Source organism: Salvelinus alpinus, chromosome 30 (assembly GCF_045679555.1).
Source record: "Salvelinus alpinus chromosome 30, SLU_Salpinus.1, whole genome shotgun sequence".
Lineage (NCBI taxonomy): Eukaryota > Metazoa > Chordata > Actinopteri > Salmoniformes > Salmonidae > Salvelinus > Salvelinus alpinus.
The window spans coordinates 42,322,450-42,342,821 of NC_092115.1; the positions used below are offsets into that span (position 1 = coordinate 42,322,450).

The following is a 20,372-nucleotide window of genomic DNA, read 5'->3' on the forward strand; positions in this document are numbered from 1 at the left end:
GTCTGTCATAGTTGAAGTGTACCTATGATGAAAATTACAGGCCTCTCTCAACTTTTTAAGTGGGAGAACTTGCACAATTGGTGGCTGACTAAATACTTTTTTGCCCCACTGTATGTCACTCCATTTGGTTCCTTCCCCAGGCGTTATTGTTTCTGTTCCTGTGTCATGTCTGTGCGTTGTTCGTGTTTCTTGTTTCGTATTAGGGTGTGTTTATTTATTAAAACACTCACTCTCTGAACTTGCTTCCTGACTCTCAGCGGACATCCCACTCCATCGTTACGTTCAGCTTTCTGAGGTTGAAGATGCGTTGTTGCGCCTCTTCACCACACTGTCTGTGGTCAAGGGACCATTTCAGGTCGTCAGTGTGCGCGCCGAGGAACTTAAAACGTTTGACCTCTCTCCACTGTGGCCTGTCGATGTGGATGAGGGCGTGCTCTCTTCACAATCAGCTACTTCCTTTTGTTGAAGTTGAGGGAGAGGTTGTTTTCCTGGCAACACTACCGAGCCTCTCGAAGCACTTCATGAAGACAGAAGTCAGCGTTACAGCGCGATAGTCATTAAGTTCAGGTACAGTGCCTTGCAAAAGTAATCATCCCCCATGGCGTTTTTCCTACTTTGTTGCATTACAACCTGTAATTTAAATGGATTTTTATTTGGATTTCACGTAATGGACATACACAAAATAGTCCAAATTGGTGAAGTGAAATGAAAAAAATGACTTGTTTCAAAAAATTCCAAATGGAAAGGTGCTGCATGCATATGTATTCACCCCTTTGCTATGAAGCCCCTAAATAAGATCTGGTGCAACCAATTACCTTCAGAAGTCACATAATCGTCGGCACCAACGATGTTAGGATGAAACAGTCAGAGGTCACCAAGCGCAACATAGCTTCAGCGTGTAAATCAGCTAGAAAGATGTGCGGGATCGAGTAATTGTCTCTGGCCCCCTCCCAGTTAGGGGGAGTGATGAGCTCTACAGCAGAGTCTCACAACTCAATCGCTGGGTGAAAACTGTTTTCTGCCCCTCCCAAAAGATAGAATTTGTAGATAATTGGGCCTCTTTCTGGGACTCACCCACAAACAAGACCAAGCCTGGCCTGCTGAGGAGTGACGGACTCCATCCTAGCTGGAGGGGTGCTCTCATCTTATCTACCAACATAGACAGGGCTCTAACTCCTCTAGCTCCACAATGAAATAGGATGCAGGCCAGGCAGCAGGCTGTTAGCCAGCCTGCCAGCTTAATGGAGTCTGCCACTAGCACAGTCAGTGTAGTCAGCTCAGCTATCCCCATTGAGACCGTGTCTGTGCCTCAACCTAGGTTGGGCAAAACTAAACATGGCGGTGTTCGCCTTAGCAATCTCACTAGAATAAAGACCTCCTCCATTCCTGCCATTATTGAAAGAGATCATGATACCTCACATCTCAAAATAGGGCTACTTAATGTTAGATCCCTCACTTCAAAGGCAGTTATAGTCAATGAACTAATCACTAATCATAATCTTGATGTGATTGGCCTGACTGAAACATGGCTTAAGCCTGATGAATTTACTGTGTTAAATGAGGCCTCAGCTCCTGGTTACACTCGTGACCATATCCCCCGTGCATCCCGCAAAGGCGGAGATGTTGCTAACATTTACGATATCAATTTCAATTTACAAAAAAATTCAATGACGTCTTTTGAGCTTCTAGCCATGAAATCTATGCAGCCTATTCAGTCACATTTTATAGCTACTGTTTAGAGGCCTCCTGGGCCATATACAGCGTTCCTCACTGAGTGCCCTGAATTCCTATCGGACCTTGTAGTCATAGCAGATAATATTCAAAAAAAAATTTTTTTATATATTCACATGGAAAAGTCCACAGACCCAGTCCAAAAGGCTTTCGGAGCCATCATCGACTCAGTGGGTTTTGTCCAACATGTCTCTGGACCTACTCACTGCCACAGTCATACTCTGGACCTAGTTTTGTCCCATGGAATAAATGTTGTGGATCTTAATGTTTTTCCTCATAATCCTGGACTATCGGACCACCATTTTATTACGTTTGCATTCGCAACAAATAATCTGCTCAGACCCCAACCAAGGAGCATCAAAAGTCGTGCTATAAATTCTCAGACAACACAAAGATTCATTGATGCCCTTCCAGACTCCCTCTGCCTACCCAAGGACATCAGAGGACAAAAATCAGTTAACCACCTAACTGAGGAACTCAATTTAACCTTGCGCAATACCCTAGATGCAGTTGCACCCCTAAAAACTAAAAACATTTGTCATAAGAAACTAGCTCCCTGGTATACAGAAAATACCCGAGCTCTGAAGCAAGCTTCCAGAAAACTGGAACGGAAATGGCGCCACACCAAACTGGAAGTCTTCCGACTAGCTTGGAAAGACAGTACCGTGCAGTATCGAAGAGCCCTCACTGCTGCTCGATCATCCTATTTTTCCAATTTAATTGAGGAAGATAAGAACAATCCGAAGTTTATTTTTGATACTGTCGCAAAGCTAACTAAAAAGCAGCATTCCCCAAGTGAGGATGGCTTTCACTTCAGCAGTAATAAATTCATGAACTTCTTTGAGGAAAAGATCATGATCATTAGAAAGCAAATTACGGACTCCTCTTTAAATCTGCGTATTACTCCAAAGCTCAGTTGTCCTGGGTCTGCACAACTCTGCCAGGACCTAGGATCAAGAGAGACACTTAGGTGTTTTAGTACTATATCTCTTGACACAATGATGAAACTAATCATGGCCTCTAAACCTTCAAGCTGCATACTAGACCCTATTCCAACTAAACTACTGAAAGAGCTGCTTCCTGTGCTTGGCCATCCTATGTTGAACATAATAAATGGTTCTCTAACCCCCGGATGTGTACCAAACTCACTAAAAGTGGCAGTAATAAAACCTCTCTTGAAAAGGCAAACCTTGACCCAGAAAATATAAAAAACTATCGGCCTATATCGAATCTTCCATTCCTCTCAAAAAATTTTGAAAAAGCTGTTGCGCAGCAACTCACTGCCTTCCTGAAGACAAACAATGTATACAAAATGCTTCAGTCTGGTTTTAGACCCCATCATAGCACTGAGACTGCACTTGTGAAAGTGGTAAATGACCTTTTAATGGCGTCAGACCGAGGCTCTGCATCTGTCCTCGTGCTCCTTGACCTTAGTGCTGCCTTTGATACCATCGACCACCACATTCTTTTGGAGAGATTGGAAACCCAAATTGGTCGACACGGACAAGTTCTGGCCTGGTATAGATCTTATCTGTCGGAAAGATATCAGTTTGTCTCTGTGAATGGTTTGTCCTCTGACAAATCAACTGTAAATTTCGATGTTCCTCAAGTTCCGTTTTAGGACCACTATTGTTTTCACCATATATTTTACCTCTTGGGGATGTCATTCGAAAACATAATGTTAACTTTCACTGCTATGCGGATGACACACAGCTGTACATTTCAATGAAACATGGTGAAGCCCCAAAATTGCCCTCGCTAGAAGCCTGTGTTTCAGACATAAGGAAGTGGATGGCTGCAAACTTTCTACTCTTAAACTCGGACAAAACAGAGATGCTTGTTCTAGGTCCCAAGAAACAAAGAGATCTTCTGTTGAATCTGACAATTAATCTTGATGGTTGTAAAGTCGTCTCAAATAAAACTGTGAAGGACCTCGGCGTTACTCTGGACCCTGATCTCTCTTTTGACGAACATATCAAGACTGTTTCAAGGACAGCTTTTTTCCATCTACGTAACATTGCAAAAATCAGAAACTTTCTGTCCAAAAATGATGCAGAAAAATGTATCCATGCTTTTGTTACTTCTAGGTTAGACTACTGCAATGCTCTACTTTCCGGCTACCAGGATAAAGCACTAAATAAACTTCAGTTAGTGCTAAATATGGCTGCTAGAATCCTGACTAGAACCAAAAAAAATTATCATATTACTCCAGTGCTAGCCTCCCTACACTGGCTTCCTGTTAAGGCAAGGGCTGATTTCAAGGTTTTACTGCTAACCTACAAAGCATTACATGGGCTTGCTCCTACTGATCTTTCCGATTTGGTCCTGCCGTACATATCTACACGTACGCTATGGTCACAAGACGCAGGCCTCCTAATTGTCCCTAGAATTTCTAAGCAAACAGCTGGAGGCAGGGCTTTCTCCTATAGAGCTCCATTTTTATGGAATGGTCTGCCTACCCATGTGAGAGACGCAGACTCGGTCTCAACCTTTAAGTCTTTACTGAAGACTCATCTCTTCAGTGGGTCATATGATTGAGTGTAGTCTGACCCAGGAGTGTGAAGGTGAACGGAAAGGCTCTGGAGCAACGAACCACCCTTGCTGTCTCTGCCTGGCCGGTTCCCCTCTCTCCACTGGGATTCTCTGCCTCTAACCCTATTACAAGGGCTGAGTCACTGGCTTACTCGTGCTCTTCCATGCCGTCCCTAGGAGGGGTGCGTCACTTGAGTGGGTTGAGTCACTGACGTGATCTTCCTGTCTGGGTTGGCGCCCCCCCTTGGGTTGTGCGGTGGCGGAGATCTTTGTGGGCTATACTCGGCCTAGTCTCAGGATGGTAAGTTGGTGGTTGAAGATATCCCTTTAGTAATGTGGGGGCTGTGCTTTGGCAAAGTGGGTGGGGTTATATCCTTCCTGTTTGGCCCTGTCCGGGGATATCATCGGATGGGCCCACAGTGTCTCCTGACCCCTCCTGTCTCAGCCTCCAGTATTTATGCTGCAGTAGTTTATGTGTCGGGGGCTAGGGTCAGTTTGTTATATCTGGAGTACTTCTCCTGTCTTATCCAGTGTCCTGTGTGAATTTAAGTATGCTCTCTCTAATTCTCTCTTTCTTTCTCTCTCTGAGGACCTGAGCCCTAGGACCATGCCTCAGGACTACCTGGCATGATGACTCCTTGCTGTCCCCAGTCCACCTGGCCGTGCTGCTGCTCCAGTTTCAACTGTTCTGCCTGCGGCTATGGAACCCTGACCTGTTCACCGGACGTGCTACCTGTCCCATACCTGCTGTTTTCAACTCTCTAGAGACAGCAGGAGCGGTAGAGATACTCTAAATGATCGGCTATAAAAAGCCAACTGACATTTACTCCTGAGGTGCTGACTTGCTGCACCCTCGACAACTACTGTGATTATTATTATTTGACCATGCTGGTCATTTATGAACATTTGAACATCTTGGCCATGTTCTGTTATAATCTCCACCCGGCACAGCCAGAAGAGGACTGGCCACCCCTCATAGCCTGGTTCCTCTCTAGGTTTCTTCCTAGATTTTGGCCTTTCTAGGGAGGTTTTCCTAGCCACCGTGCTTCTACACCTGCATTGCTTGCTGTTTGGGGTTTTAGGCTGGGTTTCTGTACAACACTTTGACGTATCAGCTGATGTAAGAAGGGCTATATAAATACATTTGATTTGATTTGATTTAACTAAAGTCCACCTGTGTGCAATCTAAGTGTCACATGATCTGTCACATGATCTCAGTATATATACACCTGTTCTGAAAGGCACAAGAGTCTGCAACACCACTAAGCAAGTAGCACCATGAAGACCAAGGAGCTCTCCAAATAGGTCAAAGTTGTGGAGAACTACAGATCAGTTTTGGGTTATAAAAAGAATATCAGAAACTTTGAACATCCCACGGAGCACCATTAAATCCATTATTAAAAATTTGAAAGAATATGACAACACAACAAACCTGCCAAGAGAGGGCCGCCCACCAAAACTCCGCCCACCAGGCAAGGAGGACATTAATCAGAGAGGCAACAAAGAGACCAAAGATAACACTGAAGGAGCTGCAAAGCTCCACAGCGGAGATTGGAGTATCTGTCCACAGGACCACTGGAGCCATACATTCCACAGAGCTGGGCTTTATGTAAGAGTGGCTAGAAAAAAGCCTTTGCTTAAAGAAAAAAATAAGCAAACACGTTTGGTGTTTGCCAAAAGGCATGTGGGAGACTCCCCAACCATATGGAAGGAGGTACACTGGTCAGATGAGACTAAAATGGAGCTTTTTGGCAATCAAGGAAAACACTATGTCTGGTGTAAACCCAACACCTCTCATCCCCCCGAGAACACCATCCCCACAATGAAGCATGGTGGTTGCACCATCATGCTGTGGGGAAGTTTTTCATTGGCAGGGACTGGGAAACAGGTCAGAATTGAAGGAATGGTGGATGGTGCTAAATACAGGGAAATTCTTGAGAGAAACCTGTTTCAGTCTTCCAGAGATTTGAGACTGGGACTGAGGTTCACCTTCCAGCAGGGCAATGACCCTAAGCATACTGCTAAAGCAACACTCGAGTGGTTTAAGGGGAAACATTTACATGTTTTGGAATGGCCTAGTCAAAGCCCAGACCTCAATCCAATTGAGAATCTGTGGTTTGACTTAAAGATTTCTGTACACCAGCGGAACCCATCCAACTTGAAGGAGCTGGAGCAGTTTTGCCTTGAAGAATGGACAAAAATCCCAGTGGCTAGATGTGCCAAGCTTATGGAGACATACCCCAAGAGACTTGCATCTGTAATTGCTGCAAAATGTGGCTCTACAAAGTATTGACTTTGGGGGGGGTGAATAGTTATGCACGCTCAAGTTTTCTGTTTTTTTGTCTTATTTCTTGTTTCACATTAAAACATATTTTGCATCTTCAAAGTGGTAGGCATGTTGTGTAAATCAAATGATACAAACCCCCCAAAAAATCTATTTTAATTTCAGGTTGTAAGGTAACAAAATAGGAAAAATTACAAGGGGATGAATAATTTCGCAAGCCACTGTATCTTCACTTTCTTGGGTACAGGAGCAATGGTGGACTTCTTGAACAACAGACTGGCGTAGTGGGAAATTGAATGAATCTGAAAACACTACAGCCAGCTGGTCTGCACATGCTCTGAGGATGCAGCTTTGGATGTCTTACATTGGCCACAGAGATCGGGAGCACACAGTCCTCGTGAGCGGCCTGGGCCCACGTCACCGGTTTGGTGTTGTTTTCTTCAAAGCAGGCGAAGAAGGTGTTTAGCTTTTCTGGAAGCGGGCTGTCGGTGTTTGAGACGTGGCTGGCTTTCTCTTTATATTCCGGGATTATCTGGAGTCCCTGCAACATGCGTCTTGTTCCTGGCAGAGATTGTGTTTGCAGCCACTACACTGACCAACGAGGGAGGGAGGGAGGGAGAGAGAGAGAAGTCATGCAGAAGAACAGCTCCTGACTTGTTATAACTTTTTAGTTGTTAAGAGCGAGATTGACATGATTAAATTAGCAAAAAATGTATAGGTAATCAAATTGTACAACTGAAGATCATCACAGGAGGAAAAGATTGACAGAGAGTGAGTTAAAAGACCAATCTTCATCGTGGTAGCTAGCCAAATTCAAATTTGTCAGCTAGTTTACGTCAAGCTCTAACTGTTTACTGGTGGTAACCATAGCAACATGGCCACTGAGGCAGCGCTAGCAGTGACAGCAGCAGCAGAGACTGGGAGACTTTCCCCCCCTTTTTTTGAATACCCAGCAGAAATCAAATCAGAGAAAGGAAGAATCAATTTTAAACACAGAATTCTGAGGGAGAACCCAGTCTCGTTGTTTGCCGACTGCTCACAAAACAGGACTGTTACAAACCTGTAATTTTACACAGACCACACTACTGCCTGGCATACAGCTGTAACCAAGCATTTCAGCTATACCACAAAAAAAGGCATCTGCAAAGGAAGGCAAATCCACATTTTTGAGGACAGCGATAAGGACCAGGAAAACAGGTTTCTGACGGTAAACATGTATCAGAACGGTACTGTCATGGTCCAGGGCAGTGAGGCTGCACTCAGCTCTGTTGTGCAGGACTTCCCCATCCTAACGAAGACAGCGGAAAGCAAAAAAGAAAAGGACAGCACCCCGACCTCTCCCCTCACCTCAGGCACCCCAACAGCAGGACCATCCTCCCCCCTGCCTGCCTACAACCACCAGAGCCAAGACCACACTACCATCAGCCTGTTGAGAGACAGGCTGGCTCTGTTAGAGGTATGGGTTACTGAGCTGAAGGAGCAGCTCCCCAGCTACACCAACACCAGCCCAAACACAGAGCTTCTACAGGACCAGATCAACCAGTGCAGGACCCAGCTGAAGAACTCTGTCCAGGAGCTGAGAGAGAGCCTTACCACAGCGCTTGAGGAGGTAAAGGCCACCATGAGGAGAGAGCTGGTGCAGGTAAAGGAGGAGATGGAAAAAGAGTTGTCTGTCATCAAGAGAGTGCTACAGCACAGAGAACAGACTGTAGACACTCCCAGAGAGAAGCTGCAACCCGCATACCGACAACACTTTACCCACACCCCCAGTCAACAAGGAGGCTCACATGGAGACACCTACTACAGAGAGAAGCTCTCTGGCCCCCCCTGACACACCCCTCCATGTACACAGGCCCTGTGTACTCCAGCCCCAGACCGTAAACGCACTAATCTGGTAAAACCCACTGAGGTGGCCATCCTCATTGACTCAAATGGGAAATTCATCCAAGAAGATAAACTCTTCCCCCAACACAAGGTGTGCAAAATATGGTGCCCAAAAACACAGGATGCACTCCACATCCTGTCCCAGCCTGACTTTGGCACACCAGGCCACATCATTATTCACACCGGCACCAACAACCTGCGAGATGAGCAGGAGAGAATAGGCAGCCTGTTCAAAAGAGTAGCAGAGAGGGCCTCTGAGTGGTTCCCCAACTCCCACATCACCATCTCCACTCTGCTGCCCCGCAAAGACTTCCATCCCCGTACCATTCAGAAAGTCAACGCTGACATCACCAGAGGGTGTGGCCTACTCCCGAACGTACACGTTGCTCACCACCCAACAATCACCCAGAGCATCTGCACGACCACTCCCACCTGAGGAAGCAGACAGTAGGGATGTTTGCCAAGTCTCTAAAGGACGTGGCACTTGGTAGACAAACACTCCATGCCGCACTGGACAGAGGACCACCCAGAGACAACTACCAGACCACTGCACCACCAAGGAGCCCCAGGCCCCTTCAACGCCCCACCAGACCCAGCGCACCCCACAGTCCCCACCCACCACCAGAGCATCACCACTTCCATCGGTTTAGCCAGACCGGACCGTGCCCAGCCTACTACCCCGCACCAGACCACCACCTCTACCAGACCAGAGAGGAAGCCCCACTGCCCAGAACTGGCCCTCCTCCACTTCACAGGGCCCAACAGCAGGACCAGCGCAGCTACGCAGAGGTCGTCAGAGGACAGGAGAACCCTGTAGGATTAAGTGAGATTAAACAGCTCCTCCAATACATCTGCACTAAACTGCACTAAACACACGCACACACACACACACACACACACACACACACACACACACACACACACACACACACACACACACACACACACACACACACACACACACACACACACACACACACACACACACACACACACACACACACACACACACAGTCTTGTACAGCTAACCTTGTGGGGACATACAATTCAGTCCCATTCAAAATCCTATTTTCCCTAACCCCTAACCCTAAACCTAACCCTAATCCTAACCCGTACTCTTACCCTAACCCTAACCTTAACCTTAACCCTTACCCTAACCCTAACCCAAAAACCTAAACTTTATCCTAACCCTAAACCTAACCCTAGCTCCTAACCCTAACCCTACAACTAACCCCAGCTCCTAACCTTAATATTTAACTTAATTCTAACCCTAACACTAATTCTAACCTTAACCCTAAACCCCCTAGAAATAGCATTTGATCTTGTGGGGACTAACAAAATGTCCCCAGCTGGTCAACTTTTTGTTCGTTTACTATTCTTGTAGGGACTTCTGGTCCCCACAAGAATAGTTAACCACGTCCACACACACACACACACACACACACACACACACACACACACACACACACACACACACACACACACACACACACACACACACACACACACACACACACACACACACACACACACACACACACACACACACACACACACACACACACGTACACACCCACCTATTGTACTAGAATTTACTTGTTCAATGAATAGGAATATTTATATATATAACAGAAAAAATGTTAGCTGTTATCCTGTTTATCTCACTCTTAACAACGTATTAGTTAGTAGTTACTGTATTTCTGACTGCTATTCTTTCTTTTTGAACATGAAATCACTATCAGTTATTATGTGGAACATTCAGGGCCTAAACTCATCAACCTTTGGACTGAAGAGTTTAGCACTGGAGTTCAACAAAAATCTTAAAGATGTTGACGTCATCATTCTGCAGGAGACATGGTGTAAGGCTGACATTGTCACTCACTGTCCCACAGGCTACAGAGAGGTAGTTGTGCCATCACAGAAACACAGCTCTGTCAATAGAGGCAGAGACTCTGGAGGAATGATCATTTGGTACAAATTCAAACTACAACATCTAATTGATCCCCTCAAAATTGGCAAATATCACATTTGGTTAAAACTGAAAAAAGAACTTGTACTGACAGAAAAAGATGTGTTCCTTTGTGCAATATATATCCCCCTCAGAATCCCCATATTACTCAGAGGAGATCTTCCCCACCCTTGAGGAAGAGACGTGCCATTTCCAGGCCCAGGGAAATGTGCTCATCTGTGGGGACACAAACGCGCGCACAGGAACACTACCTGTTCTAACGAGCACACGAGGGGACAGCTTTATTACAGGCAATACTGTTACTAACTGTCTTAATCTCCCCCATAGAAACAACAGTGACAGCACCGTCAACAAAAACGGAAGGGATCTTTTGCAGCTCTGTAGAAGCCTGGGTCTGGTATTTGGGGAGATTCACCTACTGCTCACCTCTTGGCCACAGTACAGTAGACTATATGATCACAGACATTGACCCTTTCTCTCTCAGCTCATTCACTGTCAAGCCACTAACACCTCTGTCTGATCACAGACAAATTACGTTGTTTCTCAAAACTGACATGGAAACAACCACACATTCACAGCCCAGTAAGCTGTACAACATCGGAAATTCATACAGATGGGCCAGAAACAGCACAGAAGAATACCAGAAAGCAACCTGGAACCAAAATATCCAAACACTCTTAGATAACTTTCTGGAGACCACATTCACTCACAGTAAAGAAGGCATCAATCTAGCATCAACTATATATTCAGGCAAAAGGCAAAAGAAGCACAATTGAAATTGATAAAAAACAAAACAAAAAAGATCACAGATGACAACTGGTTTGATGCAGATTGTAAAATTATAAGGAAAAAAGTTAGAACACTATCCAACCAAAAGCACAGAGACCCAAATAATGGTGAATTATGTCTTCATTACTGTGAGACTTTAAAACTCTATAAACGTACATTCAGAACCAAAAAATCACAGTACAACAGCAAGCAGCTGACACTAATTGAGGAGTCCATAAACACACACAACTTCTGGCAAAATTGGAAAAAACATAAAAAATCTAAACAAGAGGAATTAGCGATACAAAATGGTGACATATGGACAACCCATTTTAAAACACTCTACAACACCGTTCAAATTGACACAAACGCAGAACAACGCCAAATTCATGAGAAGTTGAATGGATTAGAAAAAGCTATAACAATCAAAATCCACTGGACTCCCCAATTACTGACCAGGAGCTCTATAAGAAACTTCAGGCTCTCAAATTTAAAAAGGCATGCGGACCTGATGGCATACTAAATGAGATGCTCAAACTCACTAGTGCAAAATTTCAATTGGCTATATTAAAACTGTTTAATTTGATCCTGAGTGTAGGTTATTTCCCTGACATCTGGAATCAAGGATTCATAACCCCAATCTTTGAGAACGGAGACAAATTTTATACCAAAACATTGCACAACTGATCATATTTACACCCTACACACCCTGATAGATAAACATGTCCACCAAAATAATACCAAAATATACGCTTGCTTTATCGACTTCCAAAAAGCATTTGATTCTATTTGGCATACAGGACTGTTCTACAAAGTTATTGAAAGTGGTGTAGGGGGTAAAACATATGACATAATTAAATCAATGTATACTGGCAATACGTGCAGCATTAAAATTGGTAAGAAAATAACAGAATTCTTTAACCAGGGGCGGGGCCTTCGCCAGGGTTGCAATCTGAGCCCTGCACTCTTCAATATTTACATTTACAAATTGGCCACTATTCTAGAAAAATCTTCAACCACTGGTGTTAGTCTCCACAATTCAGAAGTTAAATGCCTGCTCTTTGCAGATGACCTATGCCTGCTGTCACCCACAGCACATGGCCTACAGCAGAGCCTGGACCTGCTAGAGCAGTACTGCCAGACCTGGGCCCTGGCAGTAAACCCCGAAAAGACTAAAATAATGATTTTCCAGAGAAGATCCAGATCTCAGGGAATTAGACCAAAGTTCTCAATTGGTACAAAATATATAGAGAACTGTACACACTACAATTACTTAGGTTTAAAAATAAGCTCAATGAGGCAGTGAATGAACTGAGAGAGAAAGCACGTAGGGCATTCTACGCCATTAAAAAGCGAATTCAAATTGAAATACCTATTAAAATGTGGCTAAAACTAATTGAATATGTCATTGAACGAATTGCACTTTATGGCAGCGAGGTGTGGGGTCCACTTGCAAAAAAAAAAATCATCAAATGGGACAAACACCCCATTGAAACCCTGCATGCAGAGTTCTGTAAGATTATCCTACATTTCCAGAGGAAAACTACAAACAATGCATGCAGGGCAGAATTAGGCCAATATCCACTAATAATACAAAGTAAAAAAAGAGCAATTCAGTTTTGGAAACATCTAAAATACAGTGACCCCCTCTCATATCACTACCAAGCCCTGCAATGCCAAGAGCTGAGCAAAGAAAAGAGTCCCCTCATCCAGCTGGTCCTGGGGCTGAGTTCACAAACCTGTTCTACTAACACACTGAAGCCTCAGGACCAGAACATCCAATCAATCAGAATAAACCAAATTACAACACAGCCAAAGCAGGACTACATTGCCTATTGGGAAACACAAGCACAAACACAAAGCAAAATGCAGTGCTATCTGGCCCTAAATCGACAGTACACCGTGGCCAAATATTTGACCATGGTTACTGATCAAAACCTTAGAAAAACCCTGACAAAGTACAGGCTCAGTGAGCACAGCCTTGCCATTGAGAAGGGTAGACACAGGAAAACCTGGCTCCCTGTAGAGGAAAGGCTGTGCAATCACTGCACAACAGCAGAACCTGAGACGGAGCTGCATTTCCTGACAAAATGTCAAAAATATAAAACAATTAGAGAGTGTCATTTTCCAAAATTTGAAACCCTTATTCAAGGTTTCAAAGACCTCTCTGATGAGGATAGGCTACCCGTCCTGTTGGGGGAGGACGCAGAGAGCTGTGGGTTGGCAGCGCACTACATTGCTGCCTGCCATAAGTTGAGGGACAGTGTCTGACAGACCAATCAACCTGCACATGTCCTCTACTGTATGCTTATTGTTATTGTTGAATGTATGGTTATTTTGATCCTTGGTTATTGTTGTTACTGTTATCACGTTGACAATTTTGATTCTCATTTTATTTATTTTTATATTGTACATATCCAAAATAAGCTTTGGCAATATGTACATTGTTACGTCATGCCAATAAAGCGAATTAGAGAGAGAGAGAGAGAGAGAGAGAGAGAGAGAGAGAGAGAGAGAGAGAGAGAGAGAGAGAGAGAGAGAGAGAGAGAGAGAGAGAGAGAGAGAGAGACTGTGTTACATACATACTTAATCCACATCACCCAACAACCTCCCTGATCCGGCCCTCGGCTCCCAGCCCGATGAAGAGTGGTTCTTACCCCCTGCTGTGCCACACACAACCCTCTCACACACACACACACACACACACACACACACACACACACACACACACACACACACACACACACACACACACACACACACACACACACACACACACACACACACACACACACGCTCACACGTTGTCTCATTATCCTTACTTCCTCTTCACACGTACAACACACACACACACACCTGCCTCTCCTCACTTCCTCTAAACAACATAGACTTCACCCGCTTCCACCCATTGCTCTCCCTGGCATAACACACCTCACCTGTCGTGTCCTGCAACTCTCCCTACATCCCCAAGACACGCTGGACCTCATTCTGAGAAGTTCACAAATGTTCTGTCTGTCTGTGCTATAATGTCAGATTTAGCAACGAGACAAGCTTGGGTGAGGGCACTGAAATGGCTCCAAAAAGAAGGGTTAATATCTGATTGTGACAGACATTGAAAAGATATCAATGGATGTAAAAAAACAAAATAAAAAAAAAACATATAATCTACAATTGACATGGATGTCATTTTTTTTGATGTAACTAATGTCTTCTTCAATTTGAGTGAGTATGATATAATTTGTGTATTTTGTTTTGAAGGGTTTTCCAACAGGTCCTTGACCGTCTGTCTGACTGCCGGGTGGTGTTCCTGTTTAACCACAAGAGGGTGTAGCTTGGTCCTTGCCTTTCAGTCAAACCACACAGAGTGGACAGAGCTTGTCATCTGTTCTCACTAACACCCACACACTGTCGATCACGCACTCATGTTGAGACCCCTGGTGTTATGCATAAACGTATAGACAAGCACATACTTCTCCATGTAATAGCCTACTCACTGGGCCATTAAATATGGAAACTCCCGCAGAAACTGTGTTCCCATGAGATTGTCTCAATTCAAATAAAACACTCTTTTGCAGCAGTGTTTATTTATTTAAGAAACTCTTGAATATGATACAGATAGTGTAGATTTAGGCAGAGCAATGCATTTCATGTATATTATTGCACATTATAATGATATGATATCATACATTGCACACACTATTGCATTTCTATTGTTGTCCTGTCCATACGACAACCCAGTTTAGCATAATAATACAAATATTAATAATAATACCTTTATATTATTACTATTGTTATTATTCATGACACACTGAACGCACACCACAAATAGCCTGCTATTTTCTTTATTTAATGATTTCACGTCGTGCTACTCAATTACAATAATGACACTAATATTTATTTGAGCTGTCAGATATGTGGGAGAGTGTCTGGGGGGGGGGTTGGTCGCTGATAGAACGGTGTGTGTGTTGTTCATGTTGCCTCATTTCCTGAGTCTGCCCAAAGACAGGGAGATACGGGGACACAGAGCCAGTGAGAGAGCGCCCTAGGGAAAGAGAGGGAGAGAGACAGACACAGAGGGGGAGGCTGGTTCCTGATACCAAGACAAGGAAAAGCAAGGGAGGAACAGAGAGAGAAAAAAGGGCTGGCGGAGACCGGGAGAGAGGGGGAGAAAACAGGGGAATAACATTTAGAGACACCAAAGGCGTAGGGGAGGAAAGAATAGAATACTGTGTTCTTCTGAACACCCCCCCTTTTCTTTCTCTCTTTCGCGCAGTCACACCAGATTGGACTCCGAAGAATCTACACCGCGTCTACCCCAGACCCCATGGGTTAACAGGTAGGCTATGTCTGCCGTGCTCTTTCGTTGTATTTCCTTCATCACCCCTTCCGTTTCAATTCAATTTTGTCAATAATGTTGGTTTCATACGGTGATGCTCTCAAAAGGTGTATGTGTCTCCTTTTACAACAATTTAATGTGATTACTAGTTTTTTGCTGTGACGGTGAGCGTTGCTGCGCGCCCATCATATCCATTGAACAATGTAACTCTTCTTAATGAATGTCACAAGTTGAAGCGAGCGGTGTATCGTGACTTTACCTTTAACGGGTGGTTTTCGGTGTGTCTGTATCATGTCACGGTATCATGTCATAAGTGTGTTTTGACAGCTCCTCTGCGCGATACATTAGAGCGACATGCTGGAAGTCCAGTCCGCCTACCTTTTTTTTGTGTTGCCGAGATACGTGACACGCCAGATGTCTACTTACGTGAATGTGTCATGTTGTATTCATTATGAGATGCTGTCATTCGCTAATGTACAGTATAATAATTGTACACGTGCATTTGGGTAGGGATTGGGGAAACAAGACATAGGCTAAAGGCACATTTATTTCATATTGCAGAATTAAAACGCTCTAATCATATGGCTATTCCTTTTCACTGTAATAAAGCCCTCAGTCACCGAATGTATCCATAAACCCTGAATATTGAGGTAACTGTCAAAGTTTTGACCTCAATATTAGGCTTTAGGGGATTGTCACCCCACTGGGCAAAAACAGGTTGAATCAATGTTGTTTCCACGTCATTTGAGCAAAAACATTCAATGTTTTGATGTTGAATCAACGTGGGAAAACTGACTGGATTTGCAAAAAGAATTTCATATATTTTGTCACTTAACTTTGAACCCAAATCCTAAAACACAGTGACATTTTTTTGTTGATTTCAAGTAGAATTCACATTAGTTGACAACTCAACCAAATGTAAATCAAAACTAGGCATTGAACTGACTGGACGCAGATCGCTGTCACTGATCGTGATGCCCTGGTTGTAGTATCCGTTCTTTGAGGTCAGTCGGGGGTATTTAAAATGTAATGCCAGCAGCTTGGCAGGCAAGGGCTTAACCCCGCCTTCTCCCACTACTCCTCCCCTTGGTTAACCCCCCGAAAGGGGTTTTCTCCAGCTGGAAATTTCTGCTGTGTCAACACCCAACCCTAAAGTACCAGACGAGAGAGGGGGATTTCAGGTTTCAGACTCAACGTTTTTTGGGGAACCTTGTAGCGCTATGCGATATTCATCTGATCCGTCCGCAGGCGCTTCTTGAGTTGAGTGGATGTGTGGCGTCAAGTGTTTGCCTTTGATGCTGAAAGAAACTGAAATGCCAAGCCAAACTGCTGATATGCTTTGCCTGTCTCTCTTTCCCTGTTATTGTGTATGTCTCCCTCTCTGTCTGCCCCCTCAAAGTGGTTAGTTCCTTCTTCCTCCATTTTCTACTGTGCTCAGAAAATGAAAGGGGAACAAGCCCACTTTATTCATACGCTGACAACGACACAATGGTCGCGTTCCCCCGCTCAGTGGCCTTCTACTTTAGGAAGCGGCATCGCTCGGTGAAACGTCAGAAGCCACTCACTTTCAACGGAAGGAAAGCGAGAGAAGCTGAGGAGGCTGGGGTCCGTTGAGTGACGCGAGCATGGGAAAGGGAGATTAAAAAAAAGGGCGGGGCTAAAGTTGGGGAAAGCTGTTTTATTCAAATCCTCTGCGATATCGCGATATGAGTGACCAATTGAAGCTCACCATAGCTTCCAGTGACGTACGGTCAGGGTTGAAAGGATAGGCAGTGCTTACCCGGTGTTAATCGAATAAACTGTTATGAAAAGCCAAATAAAAAATGACATTATGTAAACGATTGTCATTCTTTTTTGTATCCAATTTTTTTCTCCTTCAATTATTCTGTTGTTTTTTCTATGCTCAAAAGCTAAATATTTGCTAAAACTGCCAGGAAAGGCGCCAACGTATATTCATGCCTTCCTTTCCATCCATTCAAATCCATTCAAATTATTTCCTGACTCCAGTCACTGTTAATGGACAGGGTCAGGATCGGCCTTGCTGTTTTGCCTCGCTGACATTTGTTGCTTTGAGCCGATTTCATATTGTGCGCATGCGTATTCCCTAAACATATTGTGTGGGTAAGCCTGGGGTAAGCTCTGCACATTTTGGGCGTGTTTACATAACACACCCAAACGCTGAACTAAGCTAGCTAGCCAAAACAACCTGACAAACTATTTCCCAAGTTGAATTTCCAAGGAACACTAAGTATAATTCAGAGAGGGAGACCAACACCTGCGCTTCCTGACCTTCCTCAGAGGAAAGGACGGAAAATCATCCGATTGAATGCACCACACTCGGGCCAGACAGACACAGCAACCCGGAGCAGACAGTCGATCAGAGATGAGAGGAGAGAATTGTTTTACAACCTTTTTTGGTCAATATCGGTGTTCAAAATGAAAGCTAGATTTGATTGTTAGGTCATCCTTGGCACCACTTGGCTGTCACCGAGAGGTTCACCCTGATGGACAGACGAATGGGCTGTATTTTCCTTTTTTTGCGGATTAGGCTACTGCTATGCTTACATCGTTTGATGCACGAATGTAAAGGAGTTCCAGCTCTAAAAGTAGCTTGAATGGTCTAAAAACCTAAGGTAGCCAGGGGACGAATGAAGGGAGAGAGAACAAACCATATCAATGGAAAAATGTAACTGTGAATGGTAGATCGGTCTATGGCTGAGCTGAGTTGAGCAGTGTGTCAATTTGCTGGATAATGTGAAATATGACGCCATCGGAGGCTATTTGTTGTGTATCTTGGCTACATTGGTATTTACATTTGGTCAACATTGTTTGTCCATTTCGGTTAAGAGCCTATGACCCTCGAGTTGTTGGAGCTATCTGTTGTTGTGGTGAACTCTGGCTTCACCAAGGTTTATTCGCAAGTGAATCTGGCTTTAGTAATAGCCCGTACCTACCCAGCCCGACGACCTCACTGCACGCAACTGCCTAAATCGTCTGTCTGATCGAACCGATCGATGTCCGACAAGTGTCTGCTTGTCGTTGTTCCCTAACTGGCCTACAACCTATTGTGTTTAGATCGGTTAACTCCCTGTCGGTTCTATCTGTAGCCTTAAACATTTAACCGCAAAATCACGCTGTTATTTGGTCTCCCCCTTAAATTTCTCCTCCTTGACTGAAACATTACCTACATATGCACCACAGTAAACTAGGGCACACCTGTTAGTATATTATTATATATTACTAATATATTTTATAGGCCTAATAAATTTAATTGAAAAGCTAAGCCATTATAAATGCTATTCATTTAAAGTTTTATGGCTTCCGAGTGGCGCAGCGGTCTAAGGCACAGCATCTCAGTGCAAGAGGCGTCACTGCAGTCCCTGGTTCGAGTCCAGGCTGCATCACATCTGGCCGTGATTGAGAGTCCCGTAGGGTGGCGCACAATTCATCTGGGTTTGGCCCGGGGTAGGCTGTCATTGTGAAATAAGAATTTGTTCTTAATTGACTTGCCTAGATAAATAAATGAAGAAAGATTAACCACACAACCTGTATGTTGCTTTTCATCTTTTCATGACATTTATTATATACTTGCTAAATTAACCATTAATACCATTCAACCTTTTTGGTCACATAGATAGAGGTGAAGTACATTTTTTGTATTTATCCATTATTTTACCAGGTAAGTTGACTGAAAACACATTCTCAATTACAGCAACGACCTGGGGAATAGTTACAGGGGAGAGATGAATGAGCCAATTGTAAACTGGGGATTATTAGGTGACCATGATGGTTTGAGGGCCAGATTGGGAATTTAGCCAGGACATCGGGGTTAACACCCCTACTCTTACAATAAGTGCCATGGGATCTTTAATGACCTCAGAGAGTCAGGACACCCGTTTTAACGTCCCATCCGAAAGACAGCACCCTACACAGGGCAGTGTCCCCAATCACTGCCCTGGGGCATTGGGATATTTTTTTAGACCAGAGGAGAGAGTGCCTCCTACTGGCCCTCCAACACCACTTCCAGCAGCACCTGGTCTCCCATCCAGGAACTGAGCAGGACCAACCCTGCTTAGCTTCAGAAGCTGCCAGCAGTGGGCTGCAGGGTGGTATGCTGCTGGCTTAATATAGTGTCCTATTGAAAATCCCAAACGAAACACTTGTGTCACACGAGGCTTACTGTAAGTAGAAAAGAGCTTGTCATTTCTATATCTATGAAAGGAGGAAAACTAGTAAATGAGTTGAAGCGATTGGGGCAGGTGCCATTATTAGCCAATTTAATGGGGTAAAATGGAGAGATGGTCAGAGAGAGGAGAGGCACACAACGCCAGGATAGAATTCAGAAATACTATTATATTTATTTGGAGGAACCCTTTGCAACCCTTTGGAACCCTGGAGGTGTCCTAATGTAGGAGATGTCAAGTACGGGGGTCAGTACTGAACCCTCGTTAACAGTGACGTCTTCACCTGGGTCGTTATCACCAAGGTGTAAGCTAAAAAGGAGAGGGTTCTTTAAACCCTCCACTCCTTCTGTGTGCACTACAGGAATGAGTAGCCTGTGTTGAGCAAATAAAGGGGGGGGGGGGGGGGGGGGTGCTCAAAGGCTTTACACTTGTACAGTACACTTGTCAGTTGTGTGTGCTTGCGTACGTGTGTGCTTGCGTGAGTGTGTGCTTGCGTGAGTGTGTTGAAGCCATAGGGGAAGAGACAAGTGTTAAATAGACAGGTTGTTAATCTGAGCATTCGCACGGAGAGGAGAATTTTGGTGGAGGAGGTTGCTGGTGGTTAGAGAGGGGGAGAGGGTAGAGAGAGAAGAGAGGGGAGGCGGACTGAGAGAGAGAGGGGGAGAGAGAAGAGAGGCGAGGCGG

The 20,372-nt window shown here is 44.4% G+C and overlaps 1 protein-coding gene across 3 annotated transcripts in view; it reads left to right on the top strand.

Annotated features, from left to right (window-relative positions):
• The first annotated feature begins 15,119 nt into the window (after window positions 1–15,119).
• zbtb46 (zinc finger and BTB domain containing 46) overlaps window positions 15,120–20,372 on the top strand; it is a 121,227-nt gene continuing 115,974 nt past the window's right edge. Inside the window, exon 1 of one of the 3 annotated variants that reach the window (XM_071375608.1) lies at window positions 15,120–15,504. The gene's annotated coding sequence lies outside the window, so the exon portion shown is untranslated. The remainder of the gene's footprint in view (window positions 15,505–20,372) is intronic. The other 2 variants (XM_071375607.1, XM_071375609.1) reach the window with 2 other exon arrangements.